The sequence below is a fragment of the Sorghum bicolor genome, chromosome 4, assembly GCF_000003195.3.
Source record: "Sorghum bicolor cultivar BTx623 chromosome 4, Sorghum_bicolor_NCBIv3, whole genome shotgun sequence".
Taxonomy (NCBI): domain Eukaryota; kingdom Viridiplantae; phylum Streptophyta; class Magnoliopsida; order Poales; family Poaceae; genus Sorghum; species Sorghum bicolor.
The window spans coordinates 17,661,760-17,678,807 of record NC_012873.2 but is presented as its reverse complement, the minus strand read 5'-3'; positions in this window follow the sequence as shown (position 1 = coordinate 17,678,807).

Here is a 17,048-nt window from a genome sequence, read left to right as displayed (position 1 = left end):
GAATTAGGAGATGGCGTAGTTGACAAACTTGGAGTACTAGGCGAGATCTACAACTTTGTCAACTAGAGCAAAGACTAGATCGGCCTGGATTGAAAGATATGGAGTTTCCAAAATCGATCACACAAACTGCAAACCACCCGGGGACTTAGAAAATTTTCTAAGTGTGGAAAACAGCCCCAAATCTGCCTTGTGGGCCACTTTTGTGCTATTTGTGTTCATTTTCATGAGATGGTCATAAAACAACTTTTGTTCCTTATAAAATTTGCTACAACTTTGCTGTAGGAAGTTTTGACATGCAAACATTTTATGAAACACTTTTTAAAAGCCTAAGCAAAAGAGGTTTCTAGGGCCTATTTGCATAAGTATGACTTAAGTGATTATTTTGGAGAAGTGATCAACATGAACATTGTTCCCAAGGTTAAGTTAAGCATAGATAAGCTATTTACCAAGACATTAAGCACAAACACAAGCATTGTTCACTCAAACATAAGCATAGGAAGCCTATTTAAGCAATTTAAAACACATTTTTGCAAAGGATGACATGTCTCAAGATAGATGATGATCATGGATGCTTTGAATAAATGGTGATGCTCATGCTATGCACATGTTTGATGCAACCATAACACTGGGGTGTTACAGCCCTCCCCCCTAACAAAAATCTCGTCCCGAGATTTGAAAGCTTACTGATTTTCGAAGAAGGTTTTGTAAACTTCTTTTAAATAATCCTCCGTCTCCCAAGTGGCATCTTATTCCCCGTGGTTGCTCCACAACACCTTGTAGAGTTTAACCACACGATTACGCGTTTCCCGTTCCTTGCGATCAAGAATCGCTACGGGTTTCTCCTCATACACCAAGTCGGACTTTAACTTGATATCCCGAATTTCCACTCGTTCCTCCGGTACACGAAGGCACTTCTTCAATTGTGATACGTGGAAAACGGGGAAGATAGCTCGAAGCGCAACTGGGAGTTGAACTTTGTATGCCACATTCCCTTTCCGTTCGAGAATCCGATAAGGCCCCACATAGCGAGGCGCAAGCTTTCGCTTGACTCCGAACCTTTGTACACCCTTCATCGGAGACACCTTGATGTACACATGGTCACCAACTGAAAACTCAATCGGCTTCCTTCTCTTGTCAGCATAACTTTTCTGACGAGCTTGAGCAGCTTCCAGGTGTTGCTGGATAACACGGACTTTCTGCTCCGCTTCGTTCACGAAATCGATGCCGTAGTATCTTCGCTCTCCAGCTTCTACCCAATTCAACGGGGTTCGACACTTTCGACCGTATAAGGCTTCAAATGGAGCCATTTTGATACTCTCCTGATAACTGTTGTTGTAGGAGAACTCAGCTAATGGCAACCACTTGACCCAAGAACCTTTTGATGAGAGAGCACATGCCCTCAACATATCTTCAAGGATCTGGTTAACTCGTTCAGTTTGACCTGCTGTTTGGGGGTGATAAGCAGAGCTGCGGACCAGGTGAGTACCAATCTGCTCATGAAGGCATTCCCAAAAACGAGCAGTGAACTGTGGTCCGCGATCAGATATGATTGTTCGAGGCACACCATACTGACGAACAATGTGCTCGAAATACAACTCCGCATACTGATGAGGACGATAATCAGTTCGGACTGGAATAAATCGAGCAACCTTGGTCAAACGATCCACAACCACCCAGATGGAGTCATAACCCTTAACAGAAGTTGGGAGTCCACTGATGAAATCCATGCTGACTTCTTCCCATTTCCAACCAGGAATTGACAAGGGTTGAAGCAAACCAGCTTTCATGTGAACAGCCTTCACGCGACAACAATTGTCACAGCGAGCGACAAAAGCCGCTATCTCCTTTTTCATCTTTGTCCACCAAAACAAAGGTTTCAGATCCTGATACATCTTGCTACTACCAGGATGGATAGACATTTTGGATGAATGAGCTTCAGATAAGATCTGATTTCGCAGCTCGCGGTCTTTCGGGACCACAAGTCGATCCTTGAACCAAAGAATTCCGTTTTCATCAACCCGGAAATGCTTGGTTTCTTCTTCTTTCATCTTTCTCTTGATATGGTGGATGCCTACATCTGTCTGCTGCAACTCGATGACTCGATTGCGAATGGTACTTTCCAGAGAAATCTGGTTGAGCACAAGTGGATGCATAAGATGTGACAACAACGGATCTTCCACTTGGATTGAGTGACAGTGCGCTTTCCGACTCAAGGCATCCGCCACCACGTTTGCCTTGCCCGGATGATAGTGCACTTGGAGATTATAGTCTTTAATCAACTCAAGCCACCTTCGCTGCCGCATGTTCAGTTCAGGTTGAGTGAAGATATACTTGAGGCTCTTATGATCGGTGTAGATATTACACAGATTACCCAGCAGATAATGCCTCCAGATTTTCAAAGCATGAACAACTGCTGCCAATTCTAAGTCATGAGTGGGGTAATTGACCTCATGCTTTCGAAGTTGGCGCGAGGCATACGCGATAACGCGACCTTCCTGCATCAACACATAGCCTAAACCAATGCCTGATGCGTCACAAAAGACATCGAAAGGCTTCTCGATATCAGGTTGAGCTAGGACAGGAGCTGATGTCAACAATGTCCTCAACTTGTGGAATGCCTCTTCACACTCAGGTGTCCACACAAACTTTTCATCTTTCTGAAGTAGACGAGTCATAGGCTTGGATATTTTGGAGAACTCCGGAATAAATCGACGGTAATACCCAGCCAGACCGAGAAAACTCCGAACCTCGTGTACCGAAGTTGGAACTTTCCAATCCAGCACCTCTTGCACCTTAGCCGGATCTACTGATATGCCTTCTTCAGATAAGACATGGCCCAAGAAAGGTACTTTCTTTAGCCAAAACTCGCATTTGCTAAACTTAGCATAAAGCTGATGTTCGTGCAAACGCGACAACACGACACGCAGATGCTCTGCATGCTCCTGTTCATTGCAAGAATATACCAAGATATCATCAATGAAGACCACTACAAACTTGTCCAATTCGGGCATGAACACCGAATTCATAAGATACATGAAATGAGCAGGTGCATTCGTAAACCCGAAGGACATGACAAGGTACTCATACAACCCATACCTCGTCGAGAAAGCCGTCTTAGGGATATCTTCAGGACGGATCTTGATCTGATGGTACCCAGATCGCAAATCAATCTTGGAGAATACCTTAGCTTTAGACAACTGATCAAACAAGATGTCAATGCGAGGAAGAGGGTATTTGTTCTTGATAGTCACCGCATTTAGAGGACGATAGTCCACACACATGCGCAAAGACTGATCCTTCTTCTTCACAAAGATAGCCGGACAACCCCAAGGAGAAGAACTAGGACGAATAAGACCCTTCTGCAACAACTCATTTAGTTGGGTCTTAAGCTCAGCTAACTCATTAGGCGGCATCCTATAAGGTCTTCTAGAGATCGGAGCGGTGCCTGGAATCAATTCAATTTTAAACTCCACATCCCGATCCGGAGGAAGCCCGGGTAGATCATCAGGAAAAACATCCGGAAACTCACACACCACCGGAATATCCTGAATAGCCTTAGAGATGACTGCATTCACAGTGCTACGGATTTGAATATCACGAGGGAGTTGCACTAGAAATGCCTCCTTGGTATCTGGGTCTTTCAACATCACTACACGAGTGGTGGTGTCTATAAGAACTCCATTACCACTCATCCACTTCATCCCCAGAATTACATCTATGCCCACATCGGGTAAAACAACCAGATCAGCAAGAAACTGACGGCCTCCTATCTCCAGAGTTGCCCCCAAAACCACTTGATTGGTGGAAATATCATTCCCCGCAGCACTAATACAATAACTGCCCTTATCAAGTATGATGGTCTTGATGCTATGCTTAGATACAAATTCCGAACTCACAAAAGAATGCGATGCTCCAGAATCAAAAAGCACGAGTGCATCATGTTGATTGACCAGAAACTTACCAGCCGTGACTACCTCACCAGCAGGGATTGCCTCCACAGTTGTGTAATGAACACGCCCCTGACGGACGTTCCCTTGGTTGCCCTTCTTTGGCGGGTAAGGACAGTTGCTCTGCCAATGCCCGGTCTGATTGCAGTTCCAGCACGGACGGTTGGCTGGTGGAGTCTTGGCATAGTTGGGACCCGTGTTGCCCCTAGGAAGAGCAATAGAGTACCCCTTGCGAAAACCCGTCTTTGCCTGATTCTTCTTCACCGGAGGGCGGTATCGCTGGTTGGGGGTTGGAGCACGGAATGGTGGCTTAACTGCCACTGGAGCCTTGGACTGAGATGATCCTGCCCCGGCCTCAAAAGCCCTCTTGCGAGTCTTGGTCGCAGTGTACACAGTGTTATAATTCTCTTGAGTAAGAGCATCACTGACAAACTCATTGAAAGTTGCACACCTAGTGCGGCCCATAGTCTTCAGCAATTTGGGACCCAAACCCCGCTTGAAACTAGCGATCTTTTTCGTCTCCGTGTTCACAAACTCAGGAGCATACCTAGACAAGTGATTGAAAGCATGCAAATACTCCTTCAGAGTTTTGTTGCCCTGAGTCAGCTGCATGAACTCGGTGTGCTTCATCTCCATAACACCTGGAGGAATAAAATGCCCTTTAAAAGCATCACGGAAAAGATTCCAATCAAGCACGGTGTCGGCTGGAAGAGCTTCCCAATACTGATTCCACCAGATGCCTGCTGGTCCTTGCAGTTGATGAGCTGCATACTCTGCCTTCAAACCTTCAGTCAACCGAAGTAGGCGAAACTTTTGTTCCACCGTGTTCAGCCACTCTTCAGCTTGAAGGGGTTCTTCAGCTTCTCTGAAAGGTGGGGGCTTCGTATCCATGAAGTCCTTGAAGCTACTGTACTGGTTAGGAGCTGGCCCTTCCTGTGCATTACGGCCTCCCTGATTTGCCATCCGGTTGATGGTCTCAGTGAGCATCCTCTGATTTTCCACCATCATTTGCATCAGCTCAGCTGGATTTGGTAGTGGAGGAGGAGGTGGTGGATTCATGTTTGCACGCTGTTCCGCACCTCGGGTGCCACGAGACATCTGAAAAGACACAGTCAGTGAGCATTGATGATGAAAAGATTTGCCGCAGAAGAAATTATATTCATGCCTGAAAGTATTCGAGAGAATAGCTTTACAGAAAGGCACAACAATTCCATTCCACAAAACAACATCACCAATCCAACACATGACATAGATATCCGCAATACGCACCACAACGGAAACATCGGCATAACATAACGATCATAAAGACTGCACATAGGGTCCATGAAGGTATTACACCCCTCCAGTACATGCCATGAGTCAAGGTCAAAGTTTCGGATTACAACATGGTTACAAAAGCAACACAGCGACTGGCATACAACAAAAGATCCTGGCAGCAACTACTCACTACTCCCTACACTCCAGGCTCGTCGTCCGAGTCAGCGTCAAAGATCGCCTCTCCATCCTCGTCGCTAACCGGCTCAAGCTCCTCATCCTCCACGTCCTCGTGTAAAGGTGGTGCAGCCGCTGCTGGTCCATCAACCTCCATACCATCATCATCGGCCACAATTACCTGAGGTCCCACCTCTGGATACACGGGTATAGGGCGAGGAATAGGGTGTAGCAAGTTGTTGAGACGGTGAATCTCCACAAGACCAGCCTCAATCTGACCCTGTAGATAGTTCTCCCGCTCAAGCGACTGAACTCGGTGCATCTCCCATGCTCGGCGCCTGTTCTCCGACACACGGAGTGCAGTATCCCTCTCACGGGTGAGCTGCACCAAGCGCTCCTGCAAAGTCTCCCTCTCTCGAGCTAACTGGCTCATCTGATCCTGCTTATGATCTCTCTCTCTGATGGCCTTCACCCACTGCTGTCTACGGTACTCCGCTATGTCCTCCCAGTCATTGCGGTCCTTCTGAGTTTGCTCCAGGAGTCTAGCTTGCTTGCGAAACTTGCGACCACGCTTTTCAGCCTTCCGCTGCATCTCCTGGGCCCTGCGAACAGCCACCATCACCTGTGCATAGGTGCCCTCTCGCTGACTGATCAGCTTGAGTACAGCCATCATAGCACTCATAGCAGGACTAGTGCTCTCAGCTCTCTCTCCTCTGCCTCGAACCAAAGCACAACCATCAGCCTGTTTCCACTCCGCGGCTGCTGGGTCAGCACTAGGAATGGAGGCCGCTGGTCCTCCTGTCAGCTCGTCACCACACCTCTGACAGATGTCGAGCAGGATAGTCTGGGCTGCAACCTGAGCTGCCTCCCAAGGAGTCTGCCCATCTGAGCTGCACGTCCAGCCTGTCCATGCAGGCTTGTCCCCATGTGGAGGGACAACTCCCTGCACAGCAAACCACTGGATCCCTCCTGTGCTCTCCATCCCCCACCAAGAATACTGAGGTGGCTCAGTATACCCAACAGTCCGTAACACTCTCCAGAGCAGGGTAGGAGTGCCAAACTCGTGCAAGAAAGTGTCACTGGGACGAGGTGAAGCGGGTGCGTCCATCTATGGAAAGGAATAGGAATACCATGGGTAAAAGAGGATTAGTTGAAGCAACATTTTAATTATTTAAAAAGGGACGAAATTGTAAGGGAAGAAGCGGACAGAATGTATGTATGAATGCGACATGATGCATGCACGAACCGTACGTCCTCACAAACTTAGAAAACTAATATTCTAACGGATATACGGTGGCATACATTCGTCTCTCGATACGGTAACTATCGGTTTATACGTGCGCTGTTAGAGTACCTGCAGAAAACTTCATTTCAGCCCAACAGTTCTCAAAATATATCACTCAAGAAAGCAGTAAACTAAGTGCACATTGCTTGGACATGCCCAACATGCCCCAACAATGACACCACAACTACCCGAGAAATTAAATACTCCCCAATTAAGTTTCTTTCGTGGCTCCATGGTTTCGACATGTAACCACTCCAGAAAACCACCGCGAACACTCCCCTAGACCGCCGTTTGGACGATCATGCTCTCACAGCTCACACTTACCTGAGCGTAGGTGCGACGTTGCATAATTTAAATCTAGCGACATATGTGGCTAATTCACATATGAAGGCTACCTCCACCATTAGACCACAGGGTAGCATAGTGCGGTCATCACACATCCATACCTGAGTACTGCTAAAGATGCATAAATAAAACCCCCCCAAGTCAGTACTTAAATAGCCACCTAGAGTCCTTATATGGGCAAGGAGGATTCGACCACTGGCATAACTTAATTATTTGTTTTACACCATTTTATTTAAAAATTCTTTTGTTTTAAATACACAAACGCTGCATTTATAATGCTGAACTTGCTCCGATGCCAGCTGTCACAGAACCGACCAAATTATAAGAGTTCAAGTGCAGAAACGATCGTCAAACAATCAAGTTTCTAAACTTGAGCCCATATAATCCCGGTAGTCAATCGAAATCACGAAGGACTTCAAACCAACTCGCAACAAACCAAGATCGTAATAGTTCAACATAAACACAACGATTGTTACATAGTCATTCATTGCCGTCGAAGCGGCACCACATCGGAGTATTTAGTTATTACAACACTTGTTCGAAGTAGCGGAAGCAAAATAAGTACACACGCTTGTTCAAAGTTCAGTTCACAAGTTTGTTACTGCCATAGTCTAGGTCATCCTTTCAAAAGCATCATAGACGAGAAGAGTAGAGAACCGTGCCCAACGGTTAGTCCTCATCCCCAGCGGGATGGAGACAGGTCTTGCAGAAACCGTCATAGAAGATATCATCTGCAACAGGTGGGAATAAACCCTGAGTACGAGGATGTACTCAGCTAGACTTACCCGTGTAGTAAAACATAAAAGACACCAAGGATCATGCAAGGCTGAATTTTAAGTGGAGCTGGTTGACTCACCTTTTTGCCAAAAGCTTAACTTACCACTAAGTCATTTTAAGAGCATCAGATTTATTTATCATCAGCCTACCACTAGATTAGCACCTGTACTACAACACATCACTTGATTATTCCAAACAATAATAACCATATCAATTTCATCATATGTTCTTCTTGCTATCCTCATTATCATGAACCAAGTTTATTAGTGAATGCTACGTTTGCCGCTGCTCTGTCAAGTTCTCACTAACCGGGAGAGACGGCGATTCGAATCGAATTCCTATCCAGCTGGAGGTTTATTCCTAGCACTCACCCAAACATCCCCTGCCAGAGAGCCAAAGGGTCACCTTTGGTACGACTCAGAAATCGCGGCTCCGATCAGCGCCGCACTCCCAGGGCTACCACTCTGCCAGGGAGGTCAGGAATTTTAACTCACCTGCCTTTGGGCTTATGCCAATGGTCCCCCGCACACCGCACTTCCTCCGGTAGTGCGCACTTTATACTTGCCGGTCTTCCGGCCTGAGTCATACTACTCGGCTTCGCGGTCGGAACGAGTTATCCGGCCAACTAAGTGTCAGGCATGCGTTCAACATGACAAGAGGACGTGCAACGATTGGTCCTTAGCTGCCACAGACGGAGTTACTACACACTTGCAAAACTCCGCCCGGCTTAAGTCAATTTGATCAGGTTCCATCCACGATAGCACATATAGACCATCGCGACCCGACACAACCCTATATCGCGCGGATGACAGAATATCACCCGACTTCTACCGATTAAAGCATAGCTAAGCTGCTACTCAAACCTAACTCTACAACCAGGGAGGGTAAGTTATCTGGACAAGGATAGAGTAGAATGCAACAACAGTTTCATCACAACTCCTATACGTAATGCATCAATAGGTATAACGTATTAAGTAAACTTTCGAAAATAGAGGAGGCTTAAAATGCTCCGGGGCTTGCCTTTCACGAACGATGCCGGCTCGTGACTCGGGCACTCAACTTCTTCTTCGGGCTCCTCGAGTCCGGCTTGCTGGACCTCCACCTCCTGGCTGCCTTCCTGGCCTTCGGGGTTCGCTTGGAGCTCGAAGGAAATTGCCACGTCCGGTGCACCTATTGCATGCTCGATGAATGAGAAGGTGCACATGCCACAGATGAATGCTTAATAACACAAGCAACTCACTGGACACTCATTTACGGAGCAAGAGTTATACTAACTCACATGAATAAACAAGTTAACATAACCCAAACCTATCATGGCACCAAAGCAGCAAACAACATAAAACAAGTAGGCTCAGTAAATAAATCATAATTATAGATAGACAGGTCCAACAAACATGAGTAAGGACATTCTGGAAAGCTTAGGAAATTATCTACAACTCATCTTTAAACATGACAGCAAGATTCAAACATTAAACTAGTCATTTTAACAAAGTTCCAGGTTCTGTCCCAGAAAAACAGAGAACCCCTATTTCTGGAACCCAACTTGGAACAGCTATAACTTTTAAACTACTTGGCCAAATGACCTCAAATTTAAACCTCAGTTAGTTCAACAAGTTTAGAACAACTTTGTTTTATACAAGTTTCACAGAAAGTCAAGTTATCATTAAGCAAAGTTAAATTACTCACTTGCTGTCCAGAACAGCATTTAACCCTATAGTTAATTATTTAATGACATGATCAAAACACAAACCATGCCAACCACATGACTCATGAGCACAGACATATTACAAGGTCACCAGATCATTAGTTGAAAACCCCAAAACAATTACTTAACAAGGCATTTATTAATTAATTTTAGATAAGGCATATTTACAAGATATTAGTTAAAGTGCTCAGAAAAATCTACAAAAATTACAGAGGCACAAGTATAACATCAGATCACCACCATAAAAATTTCAGGACCATTGCATATGCCAAATTAAAGATATGCATTTAACATGTATCAAGGCATTTATTTCATAAATTCATAGACATGACTTATATAGTGTCAAACAACAGATTTCAGATTATTTATATTTTAGGAATACCATAAACAAGTTTACCACCAAAATAGAGCACCAGCATAAGCACCAATTATTTTATGTGATTTAATTAAAGAAACAAGCCATATTTCAAACACAAATTACATATCACAACTGCAGTGCTCCAAAAATCATGAAATAATCATCAGAGCACTCTAATGCCATGCAAAGACCACCATAAAAATTTCAGAGCAAACTAATCAGTAAAACCAGAGATATGCATTTATCCATAAATAACAAAATTAAATCCTAAAAAAATAATTTCTCAGAAAACATGATTCATTTTATATTTTTATTAAATACTAGCCATCTCAAGAAACAACACAAAATTTGTTTCACAATTTTTGGATCTCAGAAACAGGAGATATGATTTTTGCAAGAAATCCAAAAATCAGGATTTTGAATAAAAGAAAAGGAGGGAAAGAGAGAGTCGCTGACAGTGGGTCCTACCCGTCAGGCTCTTCTTCCTCGCGGCCGAGGCGATCTTCGCCGGCGATTTTTCCGCGACGGCGAGGTCTCCGGCCAAACCCAGGGCATCAACGTGATCCCCAAACCCTAACGACTCGATTGACCCCACTTTTGCCACGGCGGAGCCACCGGAAGGGACTCACCGTCGGCAATGGCGGCTCGGCGGAGGTGCTCGGCGTTACGCCGGAGCCCTCAGGCCGGTAGAGCGTGACCTAAGGCCTTCTACAGCACCAGCAGACTAGGGCGAAGCTTCCTAGGTACGCGGCTTGGCCTGGATCCCCGTGGAAAGCGCTGGCCACGAGAGCACCCAACTCCGGCGGAAGCACGGCGGCGCTGCGCACCGTGTCCGGCGACGGAGAACCCGGTAGAGCGTCCACCAGGTGGCGCAAAAGCTCGCTAAGGACCTAAGCTACCTCTAGGACCTAACCAAGGATGATGAGAAGCCTCACAACGCTCGGCATTGAGTTCGCCGGAGAAGAGGGTCACGGCGGACCGATTTGGGGGAAGAAAGAAATGTCGGCTCACCGGTGGGTTTCTCGTCGAGTTAGAGGGTGGAGCTTGGAGAGCGGCTCACGGCGGAGCTTTGGGTGGAGTTTGGTGGACGGAGACGCAGAGAGGGGCGCACACGAGCTCGCCGGAGTGAGCTCGCGGCGGAGAGCCCGCTGCGGGCGAGGTTCAGGCGAGAGAGGGCGAGGCAGAGCGAAGTGGACGCGTCCACTCGCTCGGGGCGTCGCCGTGGTGGTCATGCACGCGACGAGGGCTGACAGGCGGGGCCAGGAACGGCGTACGGGCGCCAAATGGCGACAGAGCGCTGCCGGCGGTCGGCCACGTCGACGAGGTCCAAGTCGATTCAGAGACAGCAATGGCCGACTGACAGAGCGACTTCACCGATGATTATCTCCCAAACCAGAGCGATTTAGGAGATGGCGTAGTTGACAAACTTGGAGTACTAGGCGAGATCTACAACTTTGTCAACTAGAGCAAAGACTAGATTGGCCTGGATTGAAAGATATGGAGTTTCCAAAATCGATCACACAAACTGCAAACCACCCGGGGACTTAGAAAATTTTCTAAGTGTGGAAAACAGCCCCAAATCTGCCTTGTGGGCCACTTTTGAGCTATTTGTGATCATTTTCATGAGATGGCCATAAAACAACTTTTGTTCCTTATAAAATTTGCTACAACTTTGCTGTAGGAAGTTTTGACATGCAAACATTTTATGAAACACTTTTTAAAAGCCTAAGCAAAAGAGGTTTCTAGGGCCTATTTGCATAAGTATGACTTAAGTGATTATTTTGGAGAAGTGATCAACATGAACATTGTTCCCAAGGTTAAGTTAAGCATAGATAAGCTATTTACCAAGACATTAAGCACAAACACAAGCATTGTTCACTCAAACATAAGCATAGGAAGCCTATTTAAGCAATTTAAAACACATTTTTGCAAAGGATGACATGTCTCAAGATAGATGATGATCATGGATGCTTTGAATAAATGGTGATGCTCATGCTATGCACATGTTTGATGCAACCATAACACTGGGGTGTTACACACACCTAATCAAATGATGCACCTAAAGGATGAAGACAGTGAGATGTCTTGTCCAGAAGACTTAAAACATTGGATCCTTGTCGGAGGAGGTCAAGATCATCGACTCAAGTCGCCTTTCCTGATCAAGAAGGACGACCCTGGGGTTCCATGCATCGAATGCACAATCAATGGATACTCTTTTCAGAAGACACTCTACGACACCGGATCTGACGACAACATAATGGTCGCAGTCACTTATCAGCTCCTACATGGAATTATGCCCCTACAGCCAACATACATTCAGCTCCAGATGATTTTCATGTCATTGACATGGGAGAAGACGAATACGATCCACCCATCATCTTTATAAGACCGTTCCTCAACACTGTCAAAGCCATCATCTATATTGGAACCGGAGAGGTCCACATGCACTTCCCCTCTAAGAAGGTACGCCACTACTTTAATGATTCTAACTATATAGTTGAAGACTCTAAGCAGGTCAAGACAAGAAGAAGGCGACGCAACCGAAACCAGAGGAGGCAAATCATCAAGGATGAATGGGTAGACTACGAAGGAGAAGTGATAAGGTCTAAAGACATACAGCTTTAACAGAACTGTCCTGAGGAGACCATAGCACTGAGTCAGGTGTGGAATGAGAAGATAGTTATACACGAAGAGGAGGCGCCACCGGAACTACCGACTACGCCATCCAGCGAATCCTAGGACGACTGAAAACGGAGAGTCCCATTCGGAGGACTTAAAAACACAGAACGCCTTGCCAAGAGATAAACTTGGTAGTTATCCTTTTCCTTTCAATTATTCAGTTACAGTTTGCTTAGTTAATCAGGTTCATGCTATCTTGAAAAGAAAATAAACATGTTAAAAAATAGTAAGCCCCATGTGAGTATGCTCATGGCATAAAACCCATAGGTACATTCACTGTGGTGGCATAAAATAAATAAGTTTTCATCTTACAATAAAAATATAAAAATAATAAGTGCATGATCCTGCTAAATAAGTAATATTTATTGAGGAGGCTCAACATGATAAAGGCTAGATATTTATGCTAACACTTAACTAGATCCACAAAGCATTGTTGTCTATTTGAGCTCCACAGGATTCAAGGATAAAAAAAAAGACTAGCAGACGGAGGACATCCTAATCACTGTCAGGGTGCTGCCGACTTTCAAATACACCTCCATCACCTGCTAGCTACATCAGAAGAAATTACGTCAAAATCCAGCTTGGGGGAGAGCACCCCCATTTATCCAGCTAAGTGTTTCTACTCGCGTTTATACTTTACTCAAATAATAAAAGATGCATAATCATGAAAACCCAAATAAAGATTTTGTGCTTTTATATATATATATATATATTTGCTTAGTTTGCTAAATAAATAAATAAATAAAGTTTGCTATGAACCCTCATGATAAACTCTCACATGGAAATGATGAATAGTTGCTCTGCCAAGACTAGTTCTTAAAATTGAAATCTCTCTCAAGTTTAGGCATGACTGTTATGAAGTAAGATTTGCTCTAAACCTAAACTTGTGGGAAGAGTACTTGATCTAAAGTCTAAGTCGTTAACGGATATGATATGAGAAGGTTGAGTTATTGTTTATCTGTTCCTAGATATGCTAGAATTCTGGAGAATTTCATCTTTGAAAAATCTTTAAAATAACACATGATGAGTTCCTGTATGATGAGAGTTTAAAATCCTACCACAGCCATATATATACATGCTTATTAGACTTTGAGCCACACATTTACTTTTTACTGCTTTCGAGCATTGAGTGTGGTCAAGCTGTGTAGACCCTTAGGAGCTTGTCATGTGGTTAAAATCAAGATTCACTTGCACGTTCACTCATATATGCTACTTCTACTCCGGAAGTACCATCCACATATATCCACTCATTTCCATCTCCAGAACCACCCAAAAACATTCTACTCCTAATCCGGGAAAGAATGGCTAAAAATATTTCTGTTTTTCCCGATGGAATAAATGCTCGAGTTATCTTGGTTACTACCACTTGCTACATTCTTTCACGAGATGAGTGCTCTAAAAGAAAGAGAAAAAAAATAATACGAGGAAATAAAAAGGGGCAAGTGCCCGGAACCTCGAAGAAAAGAAAAAGTGAGACGAGAGGTAAAAATGGACAAGTGTGCGACAGTAGAATTAGGGGTACAAGATACCCACCTGAGAGGAAAGAAAAAAGAAAATATAGAGCATCTCATTCTCCTCAAAAAGCTTCAAAGTGCAAGAAAGGTATGTAACCTCTAAAAAGAGCAATAAGTAGAATTAGACTTTCACCATTGTTATCACCATCATCATCATACACTATTCACTCGCCACACATGCACATCTTGATTTGACTTATTGACTTGTTTCTCTGGATCCATAGTTTGACTATGCAATAAATGTCTTATAAGTATGTATTATCTGTCTCCCACCTATGAGCTCCAGATATCAAAACCTTATTAGAGTAGGGTGAGAGAGAAAGCAATATCACTATGCCTCATACCAAAAATACCACATACTTTGAGAGAAGGCATATACCATTACTGCCTTGGAAAGGATCCGGAAACACCACAAAAGAGAGATTTGAGAGAGTCATACAAGGAATCTCTGAGTTTTATTTGAAAATCTGCAAAAACTCCAGAGCCATAGTTAATCAAAGAACAAGAGACATGGCGCTCGACTTGACCGTTCTATCTTTTAACTGCTCAAGACACAAGTGACGGTTACAAGCCCCATGGTGAAAGGTAAAATGAGTAAGTTTTAAGTCTTAACAGTTTATTCTAACTCAGAGATGAGATCTTGCTTGAATGTGTGTGTACTTTTAAGGCATGAAACCACTGCAGAAACTCTTGAGTTCATCCTTGCTCAGGGACGAGCAAGAGGTAAGCTTGGGGGAGTTGTTGACGGTCCTTAAGTACCAAATATAATCATCAAATAAATAAAGAAAAGGATCCAAATGCAACTAACACCTAGACTTAGGGTTTTATCCGACAGAATTCCACGAGTTTTGGTGTTTGTCTATTTCTACAGGGGGTTATCAGGAAATATGGAAGAAAGGCCCACATGTCAGGATTACATAGAGATATCAATGCACCGCACATTTTTCTACCATCTAGAAGACCCTAGAAGCCATGGGAAGAAAGCAGAGGCCGAAAGGGGCCAGGCCCAGGGCGCCCGCCCTCCTTCCCTGGGCGCCCTCCCTGACTTGGATGCCAATCAGGACTCTTTTCGCACACGATGTTCCACCGACCTAAAGGATCAAGGATAACTTAGTACCACATCGCCTACCGACCCAGAAACGCATAGAGGAGGAGGACTATATAAGGAGACCCCCCTAGCCCCTGGAGGAGACAAGAAGATATCATAGAGATTGAGGGGTGCCTCGAAGGAAAACCTCTTCTCTAAATAATATTTCTTTTTAGGCTTAGCAACCAATGTAAGTAGAAATAGATCTTCTAGTTTCTACTAGATTGAGAGAGATAAAGTGGAGGTGTAGATCGGAGGAAGGCCGGCCTGTCGGTGTCTACTCCGAGTTGTACCTACGGGATCAAGTCTCCTAACCCGAGGCTTGCTTCTAAGATTCTTCAGTAATTCGACTTCTAATTCTAGTAAGGTCTTGTTTTATTGTTCTTTGGTTTATGAGTTTACTTTATTCCTCTTCCGGTTGAGTATTAGAGTAATCATTGCTAGTGTAAACGTGGTGTTTAGGCTAGGGTACTCATAGATATCCCCTGACTAGCTGGACCGTGGTAGTAGCGAGGAACGTGACATATCCGAGTTACCTTTGTATCCCATATCTTGTTAGCAGGACGGGTAGGGTTTATAGGTGCGGGTCGAACATCCTTTGTGGTGTCTAGATTCCGTAAGCTTCGCTAATAGAATAGTAGATCATCCTTACCAAGGTTAGAGCGAGACTACGGTTGCAGTCTTCTCTATACATCACTCACATCGAGAAACATTCTTTGTAGCCTAAAGGGGTAATACAATAGATTTGGTTAGTCAGATGCACCCTTTCTCCTAGTGGTAAAAATATAAATACGATACTCTGGAAAACCTCTCGGGTGAAATGCTCACCGATATCCATGCGCTTGCGGATCATTTCCTTATTGCGTTACCAAATATCAACAATCGGCAAGAACACGTCACCACCTCTAGACTTAGTCATATTCAATCGTCTCTTCATTGGCAACTATCCTCATCGGTAACTCTTCTGCAGGCTAGTTACCGTTGCTCCACTTGCCGATCTATACTCTACTGGTCTCTGGGTACGTGTCCAAAAATGGTGTCAACACATGCCCCCCAATTTTGGAGTATGAAATCATTAATGCTCCAAAATTCTCTGCAGTAATGATGCCTTTCCGCAATTAATTCTCCCAATTTGGTAACCGACCGTTTAAATCGGAACAACCTTGGCCCGATTCTCCTGCAGGTTCCTCGAATTCCTCAACCTTTCGAACCGGATCCCTCCACTTTATGCCCATCGGCAATATTACCGTTAGAGGGAACTGCCGATGGACCGACCAAGAAATCCCGCACAGTGAAATATCTCCACATCATGACCGCTTCCTGTCAAATCACTTGCGCAATCCGTTGATTACCGTGCGAACAGTTACCATATCCAGCTGAGTATCCTCGGATTTCACGGATACGGCGAAGAGATAAGTCAAATTTGCCCTTGCCCGTTTTGTCCTATAAATACTTCCTTCTCAGGTACTCCTTCTCCATCGCATCATTCTATAGCCCCAACTCTGCTTTCCTGGTGGCGGCACTGTTCGAGAGCTTCAAGAACTTCAACAAGAACTTCCTCCAACCACTCCCAAGTTTTCGATCTTCTCTCCTGCGAGGAGATGGCCATCATCTTCGTCGTTCCTGAGGTCAGCGTACTATCCTTTCTCCTATACTTTTACTGTACCCCTGTTCATCCACAATCTGTCTTACCGAATCCTTTTTCTTTTTGTTCTTCTTTTCGCTCCCAAAAATTTCTAGGATTTGGCCGATAAAATCGTTATTCCTACCGATCAACCCCATCTTCAGTGTCTTGGTCCACTAGGAAACTCGGATCCCACCGATCTTATAAACGCGGAGACAAACAGAATCCCTTTTAGAGCCAAGATTTTTTCTTTAGATCTATGGAGGATGCTTTCTGTTCCTAGCCCAGTCCTACCA